The sequence below is a fragment of the Delphinus delphis genome, chromosome 2 (assembly GCF_949987515.2).
Source record: "Delphinus delphis chromosome 2, mDelDel1.2, whole genome shotgun sequence".
NCBI lineage: Eukaryota > Metazoa > Chordata > Mammalia > Artiodactyla > Delphinidae > Delphinus > Delphinus delphis.
The window spans coordinates 93,933,053-93,946,688 of record NC_082684.1 but is presented as its reverse complement, the minus strand read 5'-3'; the positions used below and the strand labels follow the sequence as shown (position 1 = coordinate 93,946,688).

Sequence of the window (13,636 nt, the reverse complement as noted above, 5' to 3'; positions counted from 1 at the left end):
TTAACACAAATAAAACTTGCACATGAACTGTTCATTTTCTTCACTGTGCAGCCTGGCATTGTGATCAGTGACTCACGGCCAGCTGGGCTGCTCTTTCCACAATGCCTTTGAGGTTCTTGGAGGAAATGAGAGCCATCTCAGCAAGATTTGTTGCACATCAGCAGCACTTCCAGCTTTTTGATGTTGTAGACCAGAAACTTCTAGAAGCCACTAGGCAGCATGTGCTTCATTTTCTTGTTGCTGCCATGACCAATATTGGGCATCAAGATCTGGCACTTGAATCTTCTCTGTACCCTGTTATCGATGCCTCTGGGTTTCTGCCAGTTACGCTTAATTTTGACATATCAGCCTGACTGGTGCTGGATGAACTTCTTGGTCTTCTCTTTGATCACTGTGGGCTTCATAAGGTGTCTGAGAACAGTCATGATGCTGGGTTGGAGATGGCTGCTACCTCCCCTGAATCTTTTATAATGGGCAGTAAATATGCCTACCCTTTACTCCAGAAGGACACCCTGTTGCCATCAAACATTCTTGAAAAGGTAGTCTGGAACAAAGTGCAGTTGGTGCCTCATTTACAGGACTTGCAGAATGGGAATGACCCACGGAGAAATGTCTCAACAGACGGCTGAAGTGAAGCAGAGGTGGCAGCAGCCTGAAGTTCACTTGCTCCTGCCCAACCCAATCTCAGAAGCCTCCAAGAGCAAACAGTTTTTTCAGTGTTTCAGGAGCACTCTGTTCATCCTGGCTTCTACTTCTTTGGTGGTCCAATACTCCCTGCCTTGAATGCCTTTTCCTTACTCCTCTACTATGTAAATCTTATTCATCTTTCTAGATCAGATTCAAATTCCACTCTCCTGTAAAGCATTCCCTGACCAGCCCAACTCACAGTGATTTCTTCTCCGATATTACAGAGTGATTATTACCTATATCAATCATATTGACACTTAGGAAGTAACAATAATAACACCAACAACCTCTGACATTTGTGTTTTGTGTATCATTTTACCTTTTACTAAGTATTTTTACATAAACTATTCCCTTTGACTCTCACAGCAATCTGCAAGACATGCAAAGGAAAATATTATTTTCAATTTATAGATAAGGAAAAGCAGAAATTCAGAAACGTGCCCAAGGTCACCTAGTTAATAAACAGGTCATCAGATTTAGCATTAGTTCCCAGGCTCATAATGGCTGCACTATGCTATTTCTTCTTGCTGTTTAAACTCCCAAATTGATTTATTTCATGTAGTGTTAAGTCTCAGAGAGACTTGATACTTTCCCTCTGGTCAAAGAGTAGGGGTGGAGATTAGAGTTACAGCAGAGTCTAATGGTTAAGGGTCCTGAGTCAGACAAACCTGCTGTGGAGAGATTTCTTGGGCTCACCAATATACAGGTTGCCTCACCTTCCAGAACATGGAGCTAAACCACATTTCGCAGGTTCCCTTGCATCCTAGATTCCCACGAGACTGAGTTCTAGATGATGGAATGTGGGCAGAAGTGATGTCACTACTTCCAGGTCTGACCTTGAAACATCCTATTCAGTCTTCCATGCTCTCTTTCCATCACTCCAGGCTGACTGATGATGGGGAGATCTTGAAGCTACAATATGCTTAAGCCGTAAGATGGAAGGGGCCTGTGTACATGAGTCACTGCTTAGAGGTGAGCTGCCTAAGAGAGCCACCTGATGAGGACCATCCATGATGCACTTTGCCCCAGCAAGAAACACATTTTATTGTGTTACATTACTATGATTTTGGGATTGCTAAACCAGTTACCCTACCCTAATACACTTGAGATTAAAATCCAGCACTATAATCCACCAGTCTAGTGTGACTTTCTGTGTGGTACTTAGCCTTTATTTACCCATTTTTATGATGGAAATAATAATAATACCTATCTTACAGAATGCTTGTGAGAATTAAATAAGACAACATATGCAAAGGACTAAGCACAGTGTCTGGCACATAGTATAAATGCTATTTAATCAATAAATACTATTATCTTTTCATGTTATTATTTCTAACATTTTCTGCTGGTTCCAAACAAAACTTTGAATTTCTGTTTTTCCAACTTGTGTTAGAGGAGAAAAGACAGTGCTTCCTCTCACTCTGATTACCTCATGATAATGAGAATGAGAATGGCTCAGGGTTAGTCAGGGTTAGAGTCAGTCTGCACACAGACCTTGTTTTCTGGGTGTCCTGTCAATCCATTCTTCCCTGCCCTTAGGGACTTAAAACCAGTGAGGAGGGGAGTTCCCTGGTTGCCTAGTGGTTAGAATTCCGGGCTATCACTGCCATGGCCCGGGTTCAGTCCCTGGTAGGGGAACTGAAATCCCGCAAGCTGCATGGCCAAAAAAAAAACTTTTTTAATAAAATAAAATAAAACCAGGGAGGAAAAACAGCAACAAAAAATTTACAAAGCTATTGCCATTGCAAAAATAAAAAATCAAAATCTTCTGAAAATCTCTGAATATCATACTGGAAATATGTATTTCTAACTAAAGGTGACATTTGATAATGCTTAGTCTTAATATTCACAATGAATTCATCAGCTGTGGTTGGGTCATTTGAAATGACACAACTAAATCTTTCAAGTAAAAAAATTCGGGGCTTCCCTGGTGGCACAGTGGTTAAGAATCCGTCTGCCAATGCAGGGGACACAGGTTCGAGCCCTGGTCCGGGAAGATCCCACATGCCCCGGAGCAACTAAGCCTGTGCGCCACAACTACTGAGCCTGCGCTCTAGAGCCCGTGAGCCACAACTACTGAAGCCCGTGCACCTAGAGCCCATGCTCTGCAACAAGAGAAGCCACCGCAATAAGAAGCCTGTGCACCGCAACGAAGAGTAGCCCTGCTCGCTGCAACTACAGAAAGCCCGCGTGCAGAAACGAAGACCCAATGCAGCCAAAAATTAATTAATTAATTAATTAATTTAAAAAAATTCTATTCTTTGGGTGATAATGATGTGTCAGTGTAGTTTCATCAATTGTCACAAATGTATGACTCTGGTGGGAATTCCCTGGTGGTCTAGTGGTTTGGACTTCACGCTTTCACTGCTGTGGGCCCGGGGTTCAATCCCTGGTCATCCCACAGGCCACAAAATGTGGCCAAAAAAAACCAAACAAAAAAAACCCAAATGTATGACACTGGTGAGCGATGTTGATAATAGGAAAAGCTATTCATGTGTGGAGGCATGGGGCGTGTGGGAACTCTCTGTACTTTCCACTCAATTTTGCTGTGAACATAAAATTGCTCTAAAAAATAAAGTCCATTAAAAATTCTATTCACCATTACTGAATTGAACTTATAAATACTTTCTCTAATGGGATAATTATGTTATTAAAAAGAAATTACTAGAGTTTTATCTTGAAATGATTGGCACAGAGTATTCCCAGTACATTTTTTTTTTCTCTAGTTGGTGACAACATAAACTGAAGCTCAGATTGAGCCACCTCTCTGACACTTGGGAAACTGATGACAGGACAGATAAAGGCCTGTCACGGCTGATTTCATGTTATGACTTGTTAATGTGTCCAGCCTACCCACAATGGTTCAGGGAATTAAAAAAGGATCCCAAGGGTATGCAGCAAGAACATTTCTTGCATGAGCAGATTGGGAAAATAAAGAACATTGTTTTGAAAATTTGCTTGATGGCCCAGGTTTAAATATGGGCCATAGGATAAAGAGCACTTTTCATTCACCCTCTTGCCAATTATCCTGTTGCTTGCTCTCACCTTGTCTACTGAACAAGTAAACATGGAAAAAGCTATAGGCTCTGAAATCAGTCAGCCTGGATACAAATTCCAGCTATGCCTTGGCCAGATTATTGAACTTTTCAGGTGATTGCTTTCTTCATCTGTAAAATAAGAACATAATAGCACTGACCAATGGTGAATACCTAGGAACTGTTTTGTGCTTTGTTGTTAAAAGATTGAGAACCAGGTTTTGATACAAATTTGGAATAAAGTATACCAATCTAAAAACTCCTGAGAGATTAATCACAAAACTGGTAACAGGGGACTTCCCTGGTGGCGCAGTGGTTAAGAATCCGCCTGCCAATGTGGGGGACATGGGTTCAAGCCCTGGTCTGGGAAGATCCCACATGCTGCGGAGCAACTAAGCCCGTGCGCCACAACTACTGAGCCTGCGCTCTAGAGCCTGCAAGTCACAACTGCTAAGCTCATGCACCACAACTGCTGAAGCCTGTGCACCTAGAGCCCATGCTCCACAACAAGAGAAGCCACTGCAATAAGCCTGCACACCACAACGAAGAGTAGCCCCCGCTCTCCACAACTAGAGAAAACACACGCGCAGCAACAAAGACCCAATGCAGCAAAAAATAAATAAATAAATAAATAGAAAAATATTTTTTAAAAAACAAAAACAAGACTGGTAACAGGAGATTTTAGTACAAATAATCAATTTATTAATCTCCTTAACCTCTCACTAACCCCTTCCCCCTTCTAATACTAAAAGTTTATACACACAGTTTTGGAATATGAAATATTTTATCAAAATATACTAATGTTCCATATTATTAAGGAACTATAATCTTGGGATTGCTTGCATTTTTTCCAATTGTTTACTGTTAAACAGAAAGCCTATTGAGAGATTTTATAAACATTAAAATTTGAAAAATCATTTCTATTTTTTTATACAGCTATTTTCATTTTAAAACTGATTTATCATGCAGTCATATTCTAAGAAAAGCTTTCAATGAAATTATATAAAATACACTGAAGTTATAATTTAATACACTTTTATCTGGTTCAAGTGCTAAGAGGTTTAGTTCAGCCCAGGTTAATCTGTGTTGCACAGAGCATAGTGGTTCAGTTCTGGACCTAAGGAAGGTTTGATCTGAAAATTTGGACCGCTCTACCAGCTCAAAGAGATTCAAAACCTTGGTTTGGCCTAGAATTGAACTAGTCCCTCCAGAAATCCTCCAATGAGAATTTACCTAAAACAAGTTAAAATCAGACCAAGGTCTAAGTTGGGGATGAGAATTTTTCACTTTGATGCGTTCTACCTTAATTATTTTTTAAAAATTACCTAAAATATATTTTTTTAAGTAAATGCAAGATGCAGCAGACAGTAATACTCACACAATACTCATTTTCTCTCATACACTTTCTCCCACTTCTACCCAGCTTATAGCAAGTAGTTGGAGCCATGTGACTAGATCTGGTCAATGGGCTTTGACGGGAACTGATGTGTGTCACTTCCAGGTCAAGGCAGAAAAAAGCCAGTGCTTGATTCTCTAGATTTCCTTCCTTCCACTCTGACTCGAGTGGCCTCATGGGTCCTTGAGTGACAATGTGGAGTAAAACCCACTGCCTACCAGCCTGGAACAGTGTGTCAGAGAAATAAATTTTTGTTGTTTTAAACCACTGCAACTTTGGGGGTTGTTTTTTACAATAATTTAATTTAGTCTGTCCCAATTCACAATACTTCCTTAAATGCAACCTGTTCTTTCACTCCTCATGCTTTTGCACATGCTGTTCACAATACCTGAAAGGTCCTGGCACCTCAACCATCAAGCCAGCTCTTTATTTCAGGATCCAGCCCCAGTATCTTGTGCCTAATGAAATGCAGAATGACATACAGAGAAAAGAGTATGGGTTTCAGAATTTGCTAGGCTCAGGTTCAAATGTGGTTCCATCTCTTAAAAGCTAGGCAATGTGAGAAAAGTTATTAAAACTTTCTCTGCTCTAGTTTCCTTATCTACAAAGTGAGGAAAATAACTTCATTGGATATTTGTGAGATTAAATAACATCAGGGGTATAAATTGCTTAGTGCAATGTTTACCACATAGGAAAAATACTAGCTGTATTATTATTTCCAGGCCTCCACCACCCCAGCTCAATTCAGATGCATTTTCCTCTTGGTTTCAATAGTGCCTCTATTATAACATTAACTGTCTTCCATTATATTTTTTTACATCCATGCCTATATTCCCCATTAACCTATGAATAACTAGAAGTTAGTGGCATTGTCTGATTTTGTTTGCAGTTCTATTCCCAGCACCTAGAACACTCTGTTCGGCAATAAGAAGTGTTCTACTAATATTTGTTAAGTAAACTCTTCTTGATGTGCTCAGCACAGTCCATCTTTAATAAATTTTTATTGATTGGATGAATAGAGCAATGAATAAATCAATTAATGAATAAATGATTATCTCTTGCCTTTCCCCATAAGTAAACTGACTTTTTCAAAGGGGAACCATTTTAACCTACTTCCTATAAGCCTCATCTCATTCCTGCTGCTTTCTTCTCTCATGGCAGACTGGCTACCTATTTATTAAAATTGTGTCCTCTTCCATAACATACTTCTGGAAAATATTTATCATTCCCCTTGCAACTAGGCAGTGCTTTGTGACTAATTCTCACCAATGGAAAGTAAGCAGAAATGATGTATCTTCCTTCAAGCTGAGCCCATAAAATACCTTCCTTGAGATCCTCCCTATCTGTTGGTCCCCTCTGTTGGATGCAGAGAAACCAATGGAGGATACCAATACCTGAGAAGATGCTGGAGCCACCAGATGAAAAGTGCTTGGAACTTGAGTGCCTGAATGACTGTGTGGAGTAAACTTCTACTTACTTCATTTACTTCATCCCAACCAATCAAATTGGACTATGAGATTAATAAGAAATGATTATTCTGTTAGGCATTGGGATTTTGGATTGTTTATCACCTTCAGAGCCTTATATTCACCCATGCAGGGCTGGGATAAAAAGCACTTAAGCAGCCTGGCACACACCAGTCATCCCCCCCAATCTGTAAGTACTTGAAAGAAGCAGGTTCTCTTGTAGTGCTGACCCCTGGCTCCTGTGTTTTCCATCGCTTCCTCCCTGACTGAGATCTAGAATGGGACTTGGTCAGTGCTGCCAGCGGAGAACTAAGGAGTTGCAGTTCTTTATGCCCACGAGGTGCCCTGTTCTGGTAATGGGCACTGCTTCCTGAGGCTGGGTTCCAACACTGTTTATAAAGCTTAGTCCTGCTTTTGGATTTTTTAGCTTAATATCCCAGGAGTTCCTAAGAATGAGACCTTGCTTCGCTTTTGCTGGGTCCTGCACCAGAGCTCTGCCCCCTAATCCAAAGGCCATTACATGTTAATTAACCATGGTGAGCATGGTAAGTTGGCTTTCTGTCTGTTTGTAGTCTTGAGTTTTGCCTACCCCCTTCATAACTTATGCTGGGAAACCTCGCTCTGCCCTGATGACCTAGCTGCAGACCAAACATTTGCTTAAACTATGTCTATTTCTCCTGCAGTTCACTGAGGCACCTTTGCCCTGCTGAGCTGTCAGAGCCTTTACATTCAGCTGGGCCCACACCTTCCTTTCACCACCTGGGATGGGTGGGTCTGGGGCAAAGTATCCTCCTGACATTCCTCTCCAGCCTAGAGTAAGCAGTGCAGCCTCACAGGGACGTTCTGAGATTAGCACAGTTCAGATGTCATCAGGTCCTTTGTTTTTCATTGCATTTAGTGTTTCAGTGAATGTTTTATATTGTGATAAATATACTTTAATTTTAGAGTATAGCAAATAGGTTAATGGTTTTAGAGCCTTATATTTTTATGAGATATGGATACACTACATTACATTTAGGGCATGCTTGGCATGCAAACATTATTTTATTGCACTAAATCAAGTCTACTGGTACCTCAGCTTAACCGTTAATGACTTAATATGCAAGTTTACTAAAGTCCTAGCCAGTCGTCCTATTGCACAGTCACCAAATACCCAAGCATTTAAAGTGCCTTTCTTCTTTAATCTCATTTTTGTCCTACAGTCTTTTCTAATGTACCTTGCTTTCGTTTGCTGGCCTATATTTTTACTGTCCAGCTAAATAGACAAAGTCATTTCTAAACAATGACTTTTATTATTGAGCTTAAGGAAATTAAAAAATAAAATCAAACTTGCTACATGTAGGTACGAGTTGCCAATAGTCAATTCTCGGGAAAGCAGCTACTAGAAGTAGTCTGTCCTATACTCCTGGCAGCAACAATGACAATAAAAGCCTTGCCCTACAGATGTTCTGGAAACACCCAGTTTCCATCCTAGAATGGCAGAGAATTGCATTTTCACTCAAACTTTATTATCTACACTAAGGATGTTTGCAGAATCCAGTGAGATAGCTAACACTGAGTGTGAACTATATGCCAGATATTGGGCAGCACATTTTACATACTCCTTTACTCATTGCAGCATTTTTACAAGGTAGGTGCTATGATTATTACTATCCCTCCTATTTTACAGATAAAGAAACAGAGGTTTAGATGCTTTAGGGAACTTGGTCAATGTCACAGTGTGTCAATTAGGATGAATTCGGCTGCAAGAAATAAAAACTTATGAGGAGTGGCTAATACCAGTGCCTCTCAGATTTTAATGTGAATAAGAATCACCTAGGATCTTGTTAAACTGCAGGTTCTAGTTTAGTAGGTTGGGAATTGGGGGTGAGATTCTACATTTTCAATAAGCAACCAAGTGATGCCAGTGCTGGTCTGGAGACCATACAGTGAATAGCAAGTGTTTAACCACAAAAACACTTATTGTTTACTTAGTGAGAGGTTTGGAGGTAGGCAGTTCCAGGATTTATTCAACAGCTCTACAGTGTCCTTCAGGACACAGACTCTTTCCATCTACCTGATGTGCCATCATAAATAAGTTTTTTATCTTAGGCTATTTCCTCATGGTCACAAGATGGCTATCTCTGCTGCAAGTGTCACCTCTGTATGTGGCTAGAAACACAATTCATTCCCCCTGAGACTGGACACATTGCCAGCTTAAAAAAAAAAAAAATCTAGCAAGGAAGACATGGAGGTAAGTGGGGAATGGAAGTGGGGAAAGGCATTAAACATGTATGCCATAGCTAAGAAATAGTATAGCCAAGATTCAACCCATCTGTATCCAAAGCTATACTACTTTGCATCTGTTGAATTAACTGTAGCTGAGGTGACCCGAAGTCATCTCAGAAGGCAAACCTGGAACGCCATTGTTCTAAACATGCTCAACTTTGATTACTTGTATCATGGCAGCCTGAAGAATGAGTATGCTATCTAAAAAAAGGGAATGGATTTGTTTGGAGCCTAGAGATGAAGAGCCATATAAGCACAATTCACAAAGATTCGGCTCAGCAGAGAACTGTTCTTCTACGGGGCAGAGATTGTTCAGCTGGATTAGATGTACACATAAAAACATCCCTTAAAATGATTTCTCTTGACTCCATGCTCACCAGGAAATTTTCTGGTTCTTCATTTGATCTGCCAAGTAAGCAGAAACCAGGAAGGGAGAGGGAGCTCCCTTGGTGAGTCTACAGGCGTTATTGTTTCTCTGAGAGTACAGAGTTCCCACTGGAAATAAATACTTGCACTTGGACAGAGAGAAGAGCTCAGAGACATACCCATGTCCAAATTGAAACTTATTATGCAATAAAAGTGGAAACACAAATCACTGTAAAAGGAACAAGTTGTTTAGGAGATGTTGGGAAAACTGGCTCCCCATTTGGGAGAAAAATTTTAAACAAAATTTCACAAAGACAATGAGACATCAAGTTTACATCAGTTAGACTGGTCTCTTAGGGAACACACAGGAGGGCATTCATTAGAGCTTTGATTATGGTTCTGGAGAGTTGAAGGTAACCTGGGTGGCCATCACTGAGAGAGTGAACAGGTTGGATGCAATGGATTAGAGGTACCATATAGCAACAAGAATAGGTCTTTAATATATAATACTTAATGACAAAAGATATAGAATGCAATACTATTCATATAAACTAAAAATACAAGCACATAATATACAGTTTGCATAACACATTCAAATAAAAAGATACACATTAGGGCTTCTCTGGTGGCGCAGTGGTTGAGAGTCTGCCTGCTGATGCAGGGGACACGGGTTCGTGCCCTGGTCTGGGAGGATCCCACATGCCGCAGAGCGGCTGGGCCCGTGAGCCATGGCTGCTGAGCCTGCGCGTCCAGAGCCTGTGCTCCGCAACGGGAGAGGCCACAGCAGTGAGAGGCCCAAGTACTGCAAAAGAAAAAAAAAAAAGATACATATTAAATACATTAAATACATTAAATTACCTATGGGGATGGGGAATGGGAGTAGAGTATGATGATCAAAAAAATGAACGGATGGATAGATAGATATATAAATAGGACAGAGTGGTCTCAGTGGTACCGATAATGATAACATGCCAGTAATTGAAGAATGTCATTAACTAACCTTCTGCACCTGAGATCCAAATAAATCATTTAGCACCTGCAGGCAAGCACATATACAGACATAGTTATTTATATATACATATATTGATACAAATTATTAAAAGTTAAAAATGAACACATGAAGATTCTTGTTTGCTCATTCCCTTTCTTGTGATTTCTTGTAGATGTCCTGACAAAAACGAGTCTCAGGGCCTGTGCTGAGTCTGAGCCAAGGCCTAAAGACCCACATCAAAGTCAGCTCCCCTGAGTAATCCGCCTTCATAGTCCACAACCAGCACATCTCTCTAACTATAACCTTAAGTTTGGAGATTCTAATTATTAAAGTTGGATCTCACCTTTCTGTCTAGCTAGAATGCATCCTCCCTTTCCTTCAGATAGAAAGTTCATTTTTATTTCTACTCAGTTACTGTTTCATTGTCTAAGTTCTTCGGTAAATGGAACGAGTTAGACTGTTAATATCTTCTCATTTGCACTAATAGTTTTCATATTGTCACTGCTATTACTACCCAGATAATTTTCCTGGCCAACATAGATTTTTTTTTTGGTATGAGGATAGATATCCCTTCCTTGTGTTTTAGAAATAACTCCTGATACTATTTGAGGGACTACATTTAAGGTGAGGAGACTATAAATAGAAAAGTAGCTCACTGAATCGTAAACTGGCATTTGGAATGGAAAAAAAAAGGGGGGGAGTGTGTCCTTAAGTGGAAGAGACTATTTGCACAAGAGGCCAACTGTTGTTTTAAATTAACTTTGATGCTAGGATTTAACCCTTTGCTCCCAAGGACATTAAATAGGTTAATTTCTAACTAATTGGAATCCAAGGGTTACAGGGGCAAAATTATGAAAATGCTTAGGTCATGCTTGCATTTGGAAATTCTATAATCTAAAGTGCTAAGGAAAGTGTCAAGACAAATCCTTTTGGGCCTAGCTTATAAAGATAAATAATGAAATTTTTAAGGAAAATAGCTGCACGAGCAAAGAGAACTGTCAGACTATTTCCTTGATATAAAAATCCAAATGAATACACATTTACTTTCATAAAAACCAGTGGAGAACTTAGAACAGCTAAAAATGTAAGTGCCTACATGGTGTGATTTTTATAGTTACAGTCCAGCTGTAAATTAACGTTATGACTTTGTGGCTTTATGCTTTCTTCTTCTTAAAATGCCATTTATATGCATGCAGGTGTAACTCATGCTAGTGACTAGTGTTCCAGTTTGCCTCTAGGCTAGTCTAGCTGGTAATGAATTTTGAAAATGACGGATACTCCAGGCTCTTATCTCAGATAAGATGTGGGGCCCAAAGGCAAGATTATAACAAATTCTAATTGTGTACACTTCAGACAAAAATCTGTGAATAAAGTCACTGCAGTTCTAAAAATAGAAAGTGGAATCAATCCAATCACAATGCTAATATGAGGAAATAATTCAAAAAAGGGAGTTCTCAGAGGAATCATGTTTTCGTAGACAAGCAGAAAGGAAAATATTTGAAATCAAGATTACTAAATTGATGAGTAGCCTTGAAAAGATGTGCCCCTTTAGGATTTTATTCAAGGATCAAGACTTATTACGTTATTTAACCACTTGCTGAAAAAAAGTAATACTCCACATGCTGTCATTTGTTTCCTGGTGCTTTCCAATTTGAATATGAAATTTGAAAAAGGAGGGAAAGGCTTAGAGATTATTAGGGGCAGCCAACTCAAGGAAGTAACTTTGAGAAGATTCTGCCTTGCACCTATTCTTCAGACTTTAGGCAGAGAAAGGGTTATAAATAAGGTAACTAATTTATCATGCAGATATTTTGAAAGTGAAAGGGAACACTGGTTAATAAATATACAAGAGTAATAGGTATAAATCAGGACTGTCCCAAGCAAATCAGATGTATATAATTCCTCTAATTGTAACCATGATGTTATTTCTGAGGAAGTAGATAGATCCTCAGCTGATGTCTGAAATTCCACAATTAGAGCTTTATTTCTTTGTCTTTTTTTTTTGGTTGCTTTTGGTCTTCGTTGCTGTGCGTGGGCTTCTCATTGCAGTGGCTTCTCTTGTTGAGGAGCACGAGCTCTAGGCACGTGGGCTTCAGTAGTTGCAGCACGTGGGCTCAGTAGTTGCAGCATGTGGGCCCTAGAGCTTGCAGGCTTCAGTAGTTGTGATGCATGGACTCAGTAGTTGTGGCGTGCGGGCTCTAGGGTGTGTGGGCCTCAGTAGTTGTGGCGTGCAGGCTCAGTAGTTGTGGCACATGGGCTTAGTTTCTCCACAGAATGTGGGATCTTCCCGGACCACAGCTCGAACCCGTGTCCCCTGCGTTGGCAGGCAGATTCTTAATTACTGCCCCACCAGGGAAGTCCAGTAATTTATATTTTAACATGAATAAACCTTTCAGATTCTTCCCAGAGGGCAAGCTTGGAGGGAGAGGAAAAGCCAGTCTGTTGAATTCTGGACTGTATTTGGCTGAGGGAAAAGGGAAAGAACACTGCATGAGGGAAGCTGGAGAAGTCTGAGGATGACCTTGACCATAAGACCTAGTCTTAACTCAGAGAAATATCCACAAGGAACCACAAGGCCGGGCAAGCCTCATTGGCCCAAAGGATCCATGCTCACCTAGCCCCAGGGGACACATCTCTAGCAGAATATAAAGATCTCATTTCTAGCAGAATATAAAGGACGAGCTCCCAGCTGCTTATGAATCACCTTGCTCCAAATAAGCCAGCTTAGACACTCACAGGATAACTGCCATTTTTATGAAGTTTAGAGACTGCATTCCCTTCATCACACAGAGCCAGCTAGAGAAAAGTCTCTGGTCAGACCACTAAGTTTTGATGGTTCTATTCCCAATTCAGGAAGCACTGGAGAAGTAGGAGGTGAAGAACCCTGAGCTAACCCTCCAAAACATCCTTTCTTTTAAAGAGTTGTTTTGCATTTCTTGACTCTGAGCAATATACATCTTAGATTTAATCACTATTTAATGTGAATCCTTAGTATTGAAAACAACCACAAAATAAATAAATGAATAAATTAAAGTCTCTAGGCTATAATTTGGGCCATTTTTGACCAGTAATTTGCATCTACCTCATCCTTGCTTTTCACAACAACAGGTTATACAAGCCAGGTAATAGCCAGTGACCACTCACATTTTATGAATATATAAATGAACTGGAGGATGTCTCTGGAGAAGATTACAGGTTTTATGTAAAGCTGCTTTCAGAAATAAGGTCCTGAAATAGAAACTTACAATCTGAGCAGAAATCAAATGGCTCCAGGATGCCTGTACCAAGTTGTCCTTGCCAAAAGTTCTGCTAGGGCAACTACGCCATCCATAAGTCACTGGAGAAATCAGAGTATATCAAAAATACCTGCAGAAAAATGAAAATAGAAACACAACAATCCAAAATCTATGGGATGCAGCAAAAGCAG

General features: G+C 40.1%; 1 pseudogene; it reads right to left on the bottom strand.

Annotated features, from left to right (window-relative positions):
* On the bottom strand, window positions 1-425 carry LOC132418558 (large ribosomal subunit protein eL32-like; annotated as a pseudogene).
* Between the last annotated feature and the right edge of the window lie 13,211 nt (window positions 426-13,636).